We start from the raw sequence: 16,602 nt of genomic DNA, 5'->3' as shown, positions 1-16,602 counted from the left end.
CCCCTCCCTCGTCAGTAAGGGCAACTGCCGCCTGCTGATGGCAGGATGACTTCCCCCATCCTCGAGAGAATACTGCTGCCTGCTGATAGCTGACAGCCCCCGCGGAATTCCACGAAATTGCCTCTAACATTACCCTTGCTGGGGATAAAGGCTTCAAGGCCGTTTTATCTTTTTTCAGAGATTTTCACAGGGTGTGTGGCTGCCATGCCCTGTAGGGCTGACAAGATGCTGGGTTGTTCCTGGGAGCATGTCCCCCCCCCCATATTCTCAGTTTTGACTTTTCTTACCAAAGGCTGAATCATCTGCAAGGTCAGTCCGGAGTTTGCCCTGGTCACCATCCAGCAGCTCGCAGGTGAGGGTTTCCAGGCATGCTTCTGGTCCTCCTCTTTCCGGGTGGAGCTTGAAATGAATCTTCTCAGCAGAGGTCGAGATGTTCTTTCTGGATTTTTCCCTTGAGAGTGCCTGTTTCCTTTCCTTCTCGGGCTGGGTTTCAGCGGCTGATGGCTGTGGCGTGGCTGCTTGCCAAGAGCCCACCTGGGTGCCCTCTTGGAGCCCACCAGGGACGCCAATGTCTCAGGGTCTCTTGCTGCTCAGAGTGACCCCAAGAAAAGTTCAAAGTCTCTTTTCCCAGCCCGGCGCTTGAAGAAGGAGTCAGGGCTCTTAATTTCTCAGTCTCAAGGTTGTTTATTTTATCTTATCTATAAAAAATTTTCTCCTGCCCTGCCGAGGTCAGCTCAGCAGGACAGTCTGAGGCACTCTGCCTGCCCCCGGGGCGGTGTTATGTCTTTATACTAAAAACTACGTGTACAATGTTTACAATTACTTTCCAATACCTATCACCTATGTTAGACAGTGAGCTTCTACTCTAAACCAATCAGTAAGTGCCAACATCACAGCAGAAGATGGAGGCCAAGAAGAAGGAGAAAGACTGGACACACCCAGTTCCCTCCATCTTGCCTCCTGAACCCCATACCAAAAACCCCAAAATCTACTTTTCCACCCCTTCACTAATATTCTACCTAAACTTGTGGCCTGCTGATCTTCATATAAGGTTTGTAATTTGCTCTACGGGTCATAATCAAATCCACTGGTGTTTTGGGCTCTGTGCCAGGGCTTCTGAGCCCCCTGGCAGGGGTCCTGGCCATCCTGGACTGCCAGAGGGATGTTCTGGGTTCCCACAGGTCTCTTCTTAGGTCTTCTACAGGTTGGTTTTTTGTTTCCTCTCCTTCTGCTTGTGCTGGGAAAAAGCCCCTGCTGGGACATCTCTGCACCCTGGCATCCTGGGCATCTGCATAGGGATGGGCAATATAACAAAGGACTAGCTGGAGGCCTTTGGAAATGGGAATTTATGGACAGGTGGGATTGCTCAATCTGACTGCACTGAGCCCTCATGCAGGACAGAGCTCTGGATCTCCTTCCTGCTTCGCAGGGTTCAGTTTCCAGGTAGTGTGGGCAAGGACTGGCACTCACCTGCACAGAAAGGCTTCTGACTTTTGTCCCTGTAGCTAAGCCCAGGGTGAGATTCCTCCTTTAGTGCTCAAAGAAAGGAAATCCCAGAAGGGATGTGCTGTGTCTTTGAAACCATTACCAATTGTGATGAACACCCCTGCTAGAGTAGAACATGTCCCTGGTCAAAGGAGGTCACCCCTCTGACCAAACTGATCCCAGCCCAAAGGCCAGGCCTTCTGCTGGGCTCTGGAAGGGGTTCTGCAGGCAATGTACTCAGGGGAGAGATCTCCACTGGCCTCACTTCTCCCAGGGATAACACATCCCATCCCATCCCAAGGGTTCCCAGGATGGCCACAGACAAAAGCAATGGGATCCAGCACACTTAGCTCTTTGAATAGCGCTTCTACACCTTTCTGAGCCAGACAGCCAGCAGCCACAGACACTGGACATCAGGTGCACATGAAAATAAAATCAAAGACAGGATATTTAACAAGGACCTTTCCCCAAGGAACTCCAGGACTGCACTGAGCAGGTTCTGGGGCAGAACACATCCCACAGCTGGCCCAGGAGCCCCATGCAGTGCTGGGGGTCCCTGACCCTCGGGCCCACTGAGGCTCTCCTGGGCCAGGGAGCTGCCTCAGCTGCCACAGCACTCAGGCACCACACAGGTGCCTCAGTCCCACCAGAGCACAGCCACCCACGAGAGGGTGAGACTCTTCTGCCACACACCAGGAGTGGAGAGGAACCTCCCAGGCCCCTTCACTGTCCTTTGGCACATTCATTTCAGCCTGACCCTCAAAGCCCTGCTCAGCAACATCCCTTGCTAGAGTAGGATGTGTCCCTGATCAAAGGAGGTCACCCCTCTGACCAAACTGATCCCATCCCAAAGGTCAGGCCTTCTGCTGTGCTCTGGAAGGGGTTCTGAAGGCAACATGCTCAGGGGAGAGATCTCCATTGGCCTCACTTCTCTCAGGGATAACACATCCCATCCAAGGTTCCCAAGGATGGGCACAGGCAAGAGCAATGTGAGCCATGAGTCCACACTTACTTATGGACTCCAATTGGCCTCCTTGGTCTTGCTGCCATGAACTCCCTTTTTTGTGGCCATTAGGTTCACCTGAAAAGAAAAAGAAAAATGAAAAAGAGGAAGCTTCACTATGATATTTCCCCTTAGGTTTTAAAAAATGCATTTAAGAGCTTTTTTGTGACACATATATCCCTCAAAATATACTGAAACCTCTGATCTCGTCAGGGTTTTTTAATTTACTGATTTTCCTTTCCATCACTGTCTAAACAGAATACAGCTCTTTCCAAGATATTCAGTCCTTACTTCTGGTCTCCCATATCATTTTCTCTACGTTCACTCTGCAATGCAAGGGAAAAGAGGGGTAAAATCTCTGTGGTTACAACATCTCAGCACTAGAGAAGATAAGGCAGTTGATAAGATGTTCTGTTGCACTCCCAGCTGGTCCCTAACCCATCTTGTCTGCCCTGGAGCTCTGAGAATTCTCACAGACACACACTTCATCTTCCTTGGTAAAAATTAAGACCTGCTTTTGCAGAGTGCAGAACCTGGTGTTCAACCCCAGTCATATTTTCCTCAGAGGCAAGGGACCATTTTCCATTCCTTCAGACTCAAATCCTGGAGGTTATCCTGACCAGCTATGAAGAAATCTATGGTGAAAGGACAAGTGACCTTGGCTGGAGTCGACACAGGAGGTGTCCCGACCAGAGAGTAATTACCACTCATTCCATGATGCAGAAGGCATGAAAGACACTTTATTATTTGTGTATAGTATTAAGAAATATACAGTTCCTATAGGAACAGTAGTGGACGTAAGACCTGATTGGTCTTAAGGTGAAAACCTCTCACACTATTGATGCACTATGAATAGTACACTCTAGCAAACCATTTTTATAAACAATGGTTATAGAAAGAGCGATAATAATGGTTTGATTTTTTTTTTTCTAGGATTGTTAGGTTCAGTTTGTGAGAAATTGTCTCTGTTCATTCTTTGACTGAACTGAGAATATTTACAGGCTGGCTGCCAAATGCCCATCAAACTTCTCTCACTTCCCCTCCTCAACTGGATAGGAGGAAAAAATACAACTGAAGAGCTCACATAAAGCCTGGGACATCCCTCTCCAGCTGCCACCATGAGCAAACCAGACTCCACTTGGGGACGATTGCTTTGCTTTTTCAGCAATTCCCAATAGAGCAGCAAGCTGGGTAACAAAGACAAAACTGAAGTCACCTCACTCCCACTCTCCCCTCTCCTGGCTGTGAACACACCTAGTGCAGGTGGCTGGGGCAGCTGCAGTGCCTGATGCAAGCTGAGCTCCAGGTGGGAGCCCGAGACAAGAGCTCATGAATGGCCAACAGAGCCCAACAAAGGGCACCAAGAGTGGTGGCACTGCTGGGGAAGGGGCACCGAGAGACCCAGCAAGAGCTGAGGGCACGGGAGGAAGAGCCAGACTTGAGCCTCGGGCATGCAGACTGAGGGGATAAAACTGAGGGGCTTGGAGGAACATCTCAGGCTGTTGGAGGAACAGCTCAGGCTATTCCTGTGTCACTGCACTGGGATTAAATGGCTTTATGGAATCAGACAGCTGAGACTGCTCTGGGAAACCTGGGCTGGAACCAGGGAGGACACAGGGGCTGGGTGTGGGGAGTCCAGCAGGGCCCATTGGGGCACTGCAGCCACTGCTGTGGAGGGACTCCTCCCAACACTGAACACCTCTGGTGGCTGGAGTGTGATGGCCAGAGAGCCTTGGGGAGGGTCAGACTGGGAAGTTTCCTAAATATCCTCTTCTGCACAGCTGGCTGCAGAAAGCAGGGCCCTGCTGACCCTTCCAACAAAGCCGCCTGTCCCTTCTGAGCACATCCATCAGAGCAGCAGGGACGAGGTGAAGGCAGAAACAGGGACTGCTCAGGAGTGAGGAAAGGTCTGCTCAGGGCACAGCTCACTGCTGTGCTCTGCTCTCCCTCTTTCTTGCACTCCATTTCCCTGGGCTGTCTGCTCCTTGGGACTTTCTGTTTTCTTTGGCCATGTTCCAGAGAAGGAGGAGGACCTGGACTGAATTAAGGGACCCCTTGCCAAAAGCTGCTGCATGTAAGAAAGCTTTCCTGGTGTTCAAGGAGAGGATAGACCCAGGTGAGGAAAAGAGGGGAGGAATAGAAATAGAGAAATGCTGGCAGGGACCCAAGAGAAGTCACAGCCCCAGGGCCCATGGCTGTCCCAGGGGTCTAACTGAAGGCATCAGACAGGAAATGCCAGGGGTGATTTCCTAGGAATGAACCCTGCTCCATCTCCTCCCACTACATTTTGCTGTTTTGCTCTGGTCTGAAAGGAGGGAAAGCATATAAATGGCAAAAAATGCTCAGAGTTTGAGGGGTTTTCTCCTAAAGCAGAGCAATAGCGAGATGGCTTCTCAAACAGTAACAATGAGTAGATGATGTGCACGTGGAGCTGTCCTGGATGTGCCTCTGCCATTGATCCCTGATGAGCACAGACATTAGCTCAGATCACCGCTCATGGAAAGATGATTGTGCTTCCAGGGATGGGTCACCCCACTTCTCACAGTCAGAGACACATTGTCCTCTCTGTCTCTCATATTTGGAAGGAGCCCTGACAACTGCTTTAGACAGGAGAATTATATTTATGCAGGGCCAGATCTGCACTCTTGAGCCAAAGCTGAAGCTTTGAGGGGGAAAAAGAAAAGGAAGGGGGAAAGACAGGAGAAGAGAGGAGAATAAAAAAGAAAAGGGGGGCGGGGTGGGGGTAAGAGAAGACAGAAAAAATATGGAAAAAAAAAAAGAAATAAATGAAACAAAAAAAGAAGAAACTCTCTCTGCCACATTGTCAGTGATGGCTTTGTTGCCCACAGACCAAGAGAGTCTGTCTGCCAACAGATGCCCATAAATTAGACATTTTGAATTATGCATTGAGTGCAATAAAACATTATTACTAGCATGTGAGTTAAATCCAGGAGGATTGTATGAGTGGTGGTGAAATCTCATCATGCTTTTTCTGGTGTGCTAAGGTGAGCTAATAATATTAAATATAAAAATTAAAATAAGTTCTAGTCACTCCATGAAATAATTATTCATTCTATATTAGGACTAAAAATTTTTCCAATCATCCAAGATCAAAGCAACAAACAATTATCCATAATGTATTCATGGCAACCAGGCTGTGCCTAATCAAAATGCTACTTACTTTTTACTTTTTTCCCATTTAATGTGTAGCAAGAGTCATGGTAACAATTTTTGCTATCAGAAAAAAACCCATGAAATAAATAAGTAAAGCCTGAGTTGACCATTTTTTCTCTATGTAGGAATGAATTAGGAACTGGGTTAGTGTCTGTAGACAGGGCAGGAACGGACAATCGACTTTGAATGGGAATTCTATGAAATACTAACTTTGTGGTCTCCCTCCAACCCTTCCTGACTGGTCCCCCACCCTCTGCAGCACAGCTGGGCCTTGATGAGGCAAAGACACTGAAAGCCCTGGGGCCCTGGAGGGCAGCAGGGCTCCTTCAGGCCTCAGCAAAACCCAGTGAAGGCTCCAGGTTGGTCCAGGGAGCTTTTCCCACTCAATCCCCTCTGGCAGAACTGGACTCAGCACTTGAGCCCTTTCCCTGGCTGGGCTCCTGCTCACACAGCCCCGGGTGCTGCAGCCTTGTTTGGCTGCTGGCCTGTGTGCTCCCTCTCCCAAGCGCTGCCTTTTCACCTGGAGCTTGCTCAGTTCAGCCGAGAGCCTCAGGAGAGGAGTGCTTTACTCCTGGCTCTTGGAGAGACCATTCCTGCCCTCAGAAGAGGCTGCCCTGGAAAGCTCGGCATATTTCCTGACAGGCATTTATGGGAAATCAGTGTCAAACGGAGAAAGGAGGTGCTGGGGGGGAGGGAGGAGCCCGTTGGGGTGGGAACCCTCTGCAGCTGCTGGTTCAGCCCATCAAAGCCTTCTCCTCTGGAGCCCCAGCTGTGTGCTCTGCTGCTGGCCTCAGTCCCTGCCCCTCAGTGCCTGGACCCCACTATTTCCCGGCTGTGCCAGCCCAGGCTGGCACTGAGGAGCTCAACCCTGTGTGGGGCAGGAGCAGCTCCCCGTGAGCACCCCCCATTCACGCACCAGGCAGCTCTGCTGAGCCATCGCTCCCAGATCCCCACGCTGCTGGAGCCCTTTGCTTTGCCTGGCCATGGATGCCAGGGCAGCTGCCATTCCCATGGGAACCTGTTCACTGGCCTGAGACCACTCCAGGCTGCCCCCAGAGCTCTTCTGCCCACTCTCCCTGATGATCAGGGAGTTTCTGAGCTGCCAAGGCAGCGTCCTCCCTTTCTGACCCCTCCACTGCTCACTCACACACGTCAACTTAACCTCTGCCCATCCTGTTGAGGATGTCCAGGTATCCCAGCTGCTCTTCACACCTCCCATCCTCATCCTCCCTGACCCTCCTCTGGCAGAGCCTCTCCCCTTCCACTGCATTCCACCAGCACTCAGGCATAGCCTTCCAAACCATCTAGGGGTGGGTTTAGCTCTGAACAAAAATGATGTAGGCAGCTTCTGAGATCAAAACCAGCAATTTTGGGTTCTCAGGGGTTCAGAAACTCCCACTCAGGAGCATTTGGACTAAGAAACTGCAAGTTTGGGAGCTCTGGGGTCCCAAACACTGATTTAGAAAGATTTTGGGCTCTGAACAAGCCTCAACTTTAGGCAGCATTGGGGTTGAGAAACACCAATTTAGGGAGCATTTGACTAAAAACCACTGATTGGGGGAACTTTTGGCCTCAGAAAGTCCCCTCTAGGCAGCTTTTCAGCTCAAAATTCCAATTTAGGGAGCTCTTGGGCTCAGAAGCACATGTTTAAGGAACTGCAGTACTCAAAATGGGAACTCAGGAAGCTTTGCAGGTCAGGAAAAGCAACCTGGGGAGCTTCAGGGCTCAGAAACATCAATTTAATGAGCTTTGGGGCTCAGAAAACTCAGTGTCCAGAGACTTGGGGCACAAAAGCAGCAATTGAGGATACTTTGGGGCTCAGCAATACCATTTCAGGGCACTTTTGGCCTCAAAAATTGGCATTTGGGGAACTTCACAGCTGAGAATACAGGAGTCTAAGGAGCATTGGGGCTCACCCACCTGGGGATGTTTTTGGGACCTGAAACAGCATTTGGGCTCAGAAATACTGATTTAGGGAGCACTGGGGCTCTTAAACACCAATTTAGGGACACACAGGCCTATGAAACCCTGATTTGGGGAGTTCAAGGCTGAGAAAAAAATCATGTTGGGAGCTTTGAGAATCAGGGAGTGATTTGGGGATATTTTCAGAGCAAAAACAACAATTTAGAGAGCTTTTGGGCTCCAAAAAACCAATTTAAGCCGATTTTGGGCTCTGTAGTCCCTCTTTAGGGAGCTTTGGAGCTCCAAAACAGCGATGTAGGGAACTTTTGGGCTGAGAAACATCAATTTCGGGAGCAGAAGGAGCAAGCCCTGAGGAAACCCGGGAGCAAGGGGCAGGCGCTTACCTGGGACAGGTCTGGGAAGAAGCTGCTCTGCGCTGGGGTGCGAGCACTGCTTAAAAACCGGGATAGATACAGCTCACTGTGCCCGACCCGTTCCCGCCCCCACGGGCTCCTCCCTCTCTCCCCGCAGCTCCTTTCCCGGTTTTACACCGATTTCCCCTAAATGAGGTTTCCCCGCTCCTGTCAGGGAGTGGTTCCTTGGCTGGGGATGGGAAATGGGCACAGCCAGCGCTCCCCGCCCATCGCTCCCGGAGCCTCCCAGGCTGGGATGAACCCCATGGGCTGATGGCACACCGGCACAGGGCGTGAGTGAGGGGCATCAGGGCTCTGGAACACTGATCTGGGAACTTCATGGCTTAGAAACCCCTGTGTCTGCAGCTTCGGAGCCAGAACGGTGAGCTCAGGAGCTTTGGGGCCGAGAATGAGCAATTCTGGGGGCTTTGGGGCTCCAGAACACTGAATTTGGGAGGTTTTTGGCTCGGGGAAAAAAAATATTTAGGGAGCTCCGAGTCTCAACGAAAGCAATTTAGGGCTATTTTTAGCTCAGAAGCAGCAATTTAGAGAGATTTTGGGCTGAGAAACATCAATTTAAGGATATTTTGGTGTCTGAAATACCAGTTTGGGGAGCTAAGAAACACTCATTTAGGGAGGATTTGGGCTCAGAAATATCAAATAAAGTGTTTTTGACCTCCCAAATAAAAAACCTTTTTGGGGAGGATTTTGCTCCTGAGGGCTGGAATATAAGTGTGGGGAGTCCTGGCAGACTGACTATACCCCAAACCCACGACGGCAAGTGCTGTGTGCCTGTGGTGGCGAGAACAACCCCTGGATGACTGCAGACAGACCCTGTGTCCCATGTCACTGCCTGGGACACTGTCCTGAGCTTGGAAATGGGTGCTATGGGCACAGGTGCCCCATGAAAGAATTTAATCAGAGTGTGGTACTCATTGCCAAAGCAACCTTACAGACATCTAGGGAAGAAGCAGGCACCGAGTGGATTTAGGACATCCCCTGTGATGGACCAGCCTCTGGAATGATGGAATGGGCTGGTGAAGATGACAGCGAGCAATGGGTCCTTTCGGGACTCCAGCTCCCATCATGCACCGCGGCATCCACTGAGGGCCATTGCAGCCGAGACTTCATCTCCCGTGATGCTCTGCGCACCGTAGCATCTTTGTAGCCGGACCACCATCTTCAATATGCCCCGCGACCCCAGAGCCCCGACATAACCCGTTCCGGCCGTACAAGTCCCGTCATGTTCCGTGCCCCAAAGGGAACGACTCTCCAGGTGTCCCCCAAGGGCTTCCCGGCACCATAGGTTCCCCGCAGGTGCCCCCTGAGGACCCGAAGTGGCCGCCCGCACCCGCAACTGGCTCCCCGGACCCCCAAGTGCTGCAGTGGAGCTACTTTCGGGACTACAGCTCCCATCATGCTCCGCGGCGCTCGTGGCGTTTGAATGCAGCCGGGACTTTATTTCCCGTCACCCCCGCGTTCTGCGGGGCGCCATTAGCGCTCTGCCTTCACCCCCGCGCCCAGAGAGCCCCATTAGAGCCCCCCAAGGGCCCGCCCGGACCCCGAAGGGCCCCAGATTCCCCTCCCTGATCTCCAAGGGCCCCCCTGCATCCCCAAGGGGTCCCCTGGACCCCGAATTGTCCCTCAGAATCCCTGAGTGCCTCCCCCCACCCCCCATTTCCCACCCGGCTCCCCCAAGTGTTCTCCCGACGCTCAAGTTCTCTCTGAATTCCCCCCCTAGACCCAAAATTGCCCCAAATGTGCCCCAAAATGATCTCCGTGTAAGCCCAAGTGCCCCCTTGAACCATGTGTGAGAAAAACATGATAAAAAAGATTACAAAAGGACTAAACATAGGGCGAATTAGCATAGAGGAAAAATTAATAACCAATAGAGGTGAATTAGTGAATGAAGGGAATTGTGATACTTAGAACCAGTTACCATTAATTTTATTGGTTGTTAAACACGCATAGATTTTTGATATAAATATAAAATTAGGTAATAAAAATGAAACAACTATTATTACAAATAAGAAATAAATACAATAAATACATTTAATTGAAAAATGTTTAAAATAAAGAATAAATTACTTTTTTTTTATATTTTGGGATGTTAGTCCCAGGTGGACGATGTCAGACATGGTGAGGCTGGGGATGAGGAGCAGGTTGTCCGGAGTCAGCCTGCAAGGGTGTCATTCTTCTCTGTGCCCAGACCTCCTAAGGAGACATTCAGCATCAAGATCACTTGGGGAAAGCTTCAGTTACCTTTTCTCTGAACTGAAAAATAAAAAAAAAAATACTTGTGATTAAAAAACTAAAAATCATGAGGTGCACTTTGAAATTATCCTCCTGAACAGAACTCCAAACTGACTCTAATCACTGCACAAGCCCTGGAGACTGAAAGACAATGGAAGAGAGACAAAGAGCCCCTGAGGGCATTCTGTATTTTCATGATTCCCATGGTGGGTTTGGAGATGGGTCCAGGAGCCTCAGGCACGAAGAGAAGGATGAAGAAGCTGCTCAAAGAGTCAGCAGCAAAACTCCAAGTGCTTTGGAGCATGGCTGGGCCCCAGTGAGGGCAGGGAGTGCCAAAGGCTGCCCAGGGACTGCTGAGAGCAGATCCTTGAGGCCAGGATTGCAGGGAGCCCAAGGCTCTGAGCAGGGAACTGCAGTGCTGAGCAAGGCCTGGCTTGGCTGCAGGAAGCAGAAAGGCCAAGCCCTGAGCCCAGCCTGGAACAGCAGGGCCTGTCCCTCACAGCTGGCTCAGGGCTGTTTGTGGGCCAGGGGGATGTGAAGGGCAGCAAGGACAAATGCCATAAACCTGTGTGACACTCCAGATCCTCAGGGAACTGAGGGGCCAGTGGGACACTGTGGGAAGTTGTGGAACCAAGAGGATCACTGTGGCACTGTTGGGGCCCATGGAACCAAGGGGCCAGTGTGACACTGTGGGGCCTCATGGAAGCAAGAGGCCATTGTGAGCCTGCAGGGCTGCAACACCCCAGAACACTGAAATGCTGGGGGTAACCAAAGGTTCCTTGACTCGAGTTTGGTGCACAGGAGAAACACCAACCAGATATTATCAACATGGCCAGATGCAAAGAATATTTTTGATAGGAAGGGACCCAGAAGGATCATCAAGTCCAGCTCTTAAGTGAATGGCCCACACAGGGTTGAACCCACAGCCCCACTAATACCAGGACCATGCTCTGATCAATGGAGCTAAGAGGTCAAAATGACACAAAATATTACTGGCAAAATACAGACAATCAAGGAACTTTTGCAAAAGGTTTAGTACAATATCCACTTCAATATGAAACCCTTGTCATAGCATTAAATTCAATAACTTAATCTAAAAATTTAATCAAAAAACCTTTATCCCTTAAGATGCTAAGTTACACAAAAATGTTCCAGCTAAGTAGGATTAGAAGGAGAAGAAATAGCAAACAACAGAAAGACAGAAGATCCATAGAAAGACACACACATAGGTACTAACTGCTCAGGTTCCAGCATTGCTAACAAAGGAACCCCAGGAGAAGGCAGGACCCAGACCATGGTCTGGCCTTGTGCTCTGGCTTTTAACCCCCTGGCCTTCATGAGCCCGCCTCTGGGTGGGACTGCCAGTTGCTTGTCCAATCAGAGCCAGGGTAGCACCAGCTGCTAGTGTGTGATTGATTGATTAACAGCTGGGCTAATCAGAGCTGGGTTAACATCACCCCCTGCTGTGTGATTGACAGCTCTGCCAGGCCAGGGCTGGGGGCGGGGCTCTGTCCTACCACAAACCAAGGCCTGACCCGGCCGTGGCCCCACACGGGCATTCCGAGCATCCCAAGGTGTCTCAGCACATCGATCTCATCCAGCCTCTGACAGCGACCACGGTGACACTACGGAACCTCATGGAACCATGGGTCAGTTGTGACAATGCGGGTCCAAGGACACCACGGTGAGACTATGGAGCCTCATGGAATCAAGGAGACCATTGTGCAACTCAGAGGCCCTATTAGAAGCAAGGGTCAATGATCAAACTGTGGGGCCCATAGGAACAAGGAGCCATTGTGACACAGCAGGACCGCATGGAGCCATGTGGGCCTCATGAAACCAAGAAACCATTGTGACATTGCAAGACCTCATGGAATCAAGGGGACCATTGTGACAGTATGGGACTCCATGAAATCAGGGGAACATGGAACAGGTCTGCCTGGTTTGGCCTCCTGTGGGCTGTCTGACAGGTCCCACTGAATTAGCCATGCCAAGGGCCACTTCCCATCTGACCATGAGGCACTGGGGCTCTGTGCTTTTATTCCTATGCAAAAGAATTGTCTTTCTTGTCTAGCCTCCCATGGCTGAAATTAGGATTCCACCTCTAAAATTCCCTGTATCCAAGGGTTGCTCCCAGATAAAATCTGCTAATACAGTCAAGTCTGGCTAGCCTTGGCCTCTGGTGACTGCTTCTCATCTGCCCCTGCACCACTGGGGCTCACTTGTTTCCTTCCTATGGAGACCATTGTGCTACTGCGGGGTGTTGTGGAGCCAAAGGGCCATAGTGACACTGCAAGCCCTTGTGGAGCCTGTTACACTGTAGGAACTTGTGGAACCAAGGAGATCATTGTGACACTGTGAGTACCATGGATCCATGGGGCCATTGTGACACTGTGGGGTCTTGAGGAACCATGGAGACCATTGTGACTTTTTTGAGCCTTGTGACATGCAGGGGCCATTGTGACACTGCAGAGTACCATGGATCCAAGGGACCATTGTGACACTGTGGGGCCTCGTGGAAACAAGGACATCATTGCAGCTCATTTGGGCTGCATGGTCCCAAGGGGCCAGTGTGAAGCAGCAGGGCTTTGTGGAACCAAGAGGCCGTTGTTGCATTTCAGGGCCTCGTGAAGCCAAAGGGCCGTTGTGATCCTGAGGGGCACCGTAGATCCATGGAGATCATTGTGACATTTCAAGGCCCCATGGAATCATGGAGACCATTTGTCATGATCCGTCCTAGTGAATGGATGATGTGATGGTTCGTAGGGGTGATCTCAGGGTGCAAAAAAAACCAACATGGCACAGGGGATTTGCAGTAACAATCAACAAGTGCAATTTTCTTGAAATAACCACAAGAGAAATGCATTGGTGAGGGGAACCGGGGGAACAAAGGAGAAAATAAGGAAAAGAGGGAGGAAGAGGAGGGGTGGGTTATAGCTACCAAACGTGGTGCTGCGTTATCCTTCAGGATCCAGCCAATGGAGTCTGCCAGGCCACGTCCGGGGAGATCTTGGAGGCACAATTCATCTGGACCCCAAGTTATACTATTTTGCGTTGGGGGAAGGGGGAATGAATTTCACAACCGAAACCAAGGTCTTCACGGGGTGTGGAGAGTTAGGGATATGCGTGCGGAAGAAATCGAGCTGTACGGTCAGTCAGGACATCCCCCCCACCCTGCAGTCAGACCTTTGCTCCGTACCTGGCTGCACCCAGCCGGACGTGAGCAGAAGGAAATGACACTGACTGCCCAAGCTATAAAAACCCTTGTGACCCCTCAATAAACGCCATTTGCTCCTGACACCACCACGTTGGTGTCAGGAGTATATGGACCAAGTGACCCTGGGGTTAGGGCCACCGTGCCGGACTAAGAAGCAGGTAGCCATGGCTTGAGAAGGCAACAGCTGGTGCCGAAAACCCGGGACACGATCACCGCCCGGGGTTCGGGGATCGCCGTGACAAGGAACCGGTGGCTGCACAGCTGGCCTAGTGCAGCAGGGGGGGACGCCCCCGGACCAGTGAGAAGCATGGATGCTATTGTGAAGGTCGTAAGTCAGATCTGCACTCAGTGGGGTATCGAGTGTAAGCTTAAGGATTTTATTCTCGCAGTGCCGAGACTGATAAAGCTAGGAGCTATAGAAAGCCCAGTAGAAATTCTCCATCCGGAGATATGGGATAATTGCACGAAGGCTCTGGCTGAGGAAACCATGTCCTCAGGCTCAGGGAAAACCCTCAAATCGTGGGGCAGAGTTATCCAGGCTCTGCAAAAAGCTCGGCAAGAGCAAGAAACCTGGAAAGCCGCGTGAACTTCTTTATTAGCCATGCCGCAGTTGGGGGTAGGGGCAGCAGTGCAAACCGCGGAGGACTTTGACCCGTTCAGGTGCACGGAGGCGCGAACGCCGGAACCCCCTCAGCAACCGAGCTCACCATCGGAGGGGGGGGGAGCGCGCGCAGGCATTTTGGCAGGGGCTAGCAGAGGAGGCGCGGAATGCTGCTATAATATCGGACCCCGACGCGGTTGATAAAAAGGCACCCCTGCCATATGCGTTTGAAAATGGCGCTTGAGCGTGTGACAAGGACTGGAATGATGACACGGGGGTGAAAATGCAGAAGGCTCCCTGAACAGCACAAGTGTGGGCGAGCAGGGAGGAGGGGCGGCCCCCGAGAAGGAGCGTAAGACCATTCAAAGCGCTCATTTTAAATTAGGTTCTTATAGGGCAAGAACCTCCCCCAACAGGAGGTGGGGGGAGCCCAGGGGGAGGGAACGGCCCGACCCCCGCAAGAAGGGGCGGGGTCGGAGCCCGAGAAAACAGCTGAGCAGCCTGGAAATGTCCGGCCAGTCGACTTCTGGCTCGGACTCTGACTCGAGCTGGGACGGGCTCGAAAGGTGGTCAGAGGACGATTCCGACACCGACTCGGGCTTTAACAAAAAGGGAGCAGCGGCATACAAGATCACTAGCTGCAGCGCTCCTGCGTGGGTTATAGGGGATATCAGAGAAAGATCGAACCCCGCTTACAGACTGGCGGAAAATAAAAATGGCTTGTGCGCAGTGGGCTCTGTCTGCCACACTGGTGTTCCCAGTCCGTGTGGGGGGGGCAGGCGGAAATCAAAGAACCTACTCCCCGGTAAACCCGAAAGACGTGCAGGCAATTGTTAAAGCGGTTGCAGACAGGGGTATTAATTCTGCCATGGTTTCCACACTCATTGGCAGCGTTTTTGGAGGCGATTATATGCTTCCCTTTGATATCAAACAGACTTGCAGGCTGATTTTCGATGGGGCGGGGATGATCGTTTTTAAACAGGAATGGGAGGACAATTGTGTAAAGCAGCTAGCCTTAGTAACAGGGGCAGACCATCCACTGCACGGCTCCAGCATACAGAGGCTAATGGGCACAGACCCCACTATGATCACCCCGCAGGCGCAGGCTGAGGGCCTGCGGGCCTATGAGGTTATGACAACAACCCGTGCTGCCCGAGAAGCCATCCGTGTTGCTTCCAAAGTAATAGCCAAACCATCCCCATGGTCAACTATAAAGCAGAGTGAGAGTGAGAGCTTCACTCACTTTGTGGACTGCCTTCAGGCAGCATTAGATCTCTCTGCATTACCCTCAGAGGCGAAGGGTCCTGTGCTAGCAGACTGCCTACGCCAGCAATGCAACTCAGCCACCAAGGACATTTTAAGATCTCTGCCACCTGGGTCCAATGTTGCTGCCATGATCAGACATGTTGCAAAGGAAGAACACCTAGCTCCCATCCTAGCAGCAGTTCACACTGCAATAACCAGTGTGATGGCATGCTTTAAGTGTTGCCAGGCAGGCCACGTGGCAGTAAACTGCCCCCAGTCAGGACGCCCCCGCAACCCATACGCCCCACTACCAGGAAAGAGAGAGAGACCACTGAGCAACCCAACATCACCTGAGAAGCTCGCACCATCAAAATCAAAGCAGCAACGGTATCTCTGTGTGATCTTGTTTTTAGGGTTAGCAGGCGGAGGACAGGCAGACACAAAACATTACCCTCACCAGCCATTCAGGTGGGTTCTATGCCATCTCTCAGGTGAGGGGGTCATCAAAGAAATTGTTACAGCCGACACCCCATCTTTCGAGTTCAGGCTAAAAGACATTTTTCCCTCGCATACAGGGCACCCCAAATTTGAGGAGACGACATTATTTCAGACCTACTGGTGCCCTGCTTCCAACCCAGGAAAAAATTACTGTAATTACCCAGGGTATGGATATTGTGGATATTGGGGGTGTGAAACTATTGTGACAAGCAATAGATGGAAACCACAACAGCCTGATAAGTTCCTGCAAATTAAGTATACTCCCCATGGCTGTCTCGAACCAAAATTTGATATGGATGGGTACGTGATTTTGCCCCAAGGCAGGAAGCAGCACACCTGCACAGGCTTTATAATGACAATCCTGCAGCCGACCCATGATGGCTGGGCCACGGGCAAAGTGTGGACAGCGTTTATTTATCTCTCTCACCGCATCTGGGCGAACATACAAATGATCAGATTCCCACCTCTAATATCCCAATCAGTCGGACCCAATCCGATTCTAGCAATGAGTCCCGATTCTAGACCCAGGAAGGGGATCGCAGCTAACGGCAGTTCGAGCCACAAAACACAGATGCTAAAACTAACCTCCTCCCCATCCGATCTCTTAGCCAAACCAACCCTCTCCAATCCATTCTTAAGCGTGTTAAATGCTACCTTCTTATCGTTACACCAATCCAACCCGAACCTCACAGAGTCATGCTGGTTATGCTATGATGCACAACCCCCTTTTTCCGAAGGTGTTGCCCTCGATCTCCTATTCATCTTCTCAAAGTCAGACAATCCATGCCAATGCAGATGGGACACCCCCCGG

This window comes from Melozone crissalis, unplaced genomic scaffold (genome assembly GCF_028551555.1).
Source record: "Melozone crissalis strain CALT ecotype California unplaced genomic scaffold, PUWL_Pcris_2 ptg000021l_1, whole genome shotgun sequence".
NCBI classification, from domain to species: domain Eukaryota; kingdom Metazoa; phylum Chordata; class Aves; order Passeriformes; family Passerellidae; genus Melozone; species Melozone crissalis.
The sequence above is the reverse complement of the archived record's forward strand: the minus strand, read 5'-3'. Positions refer to the sequence as shown.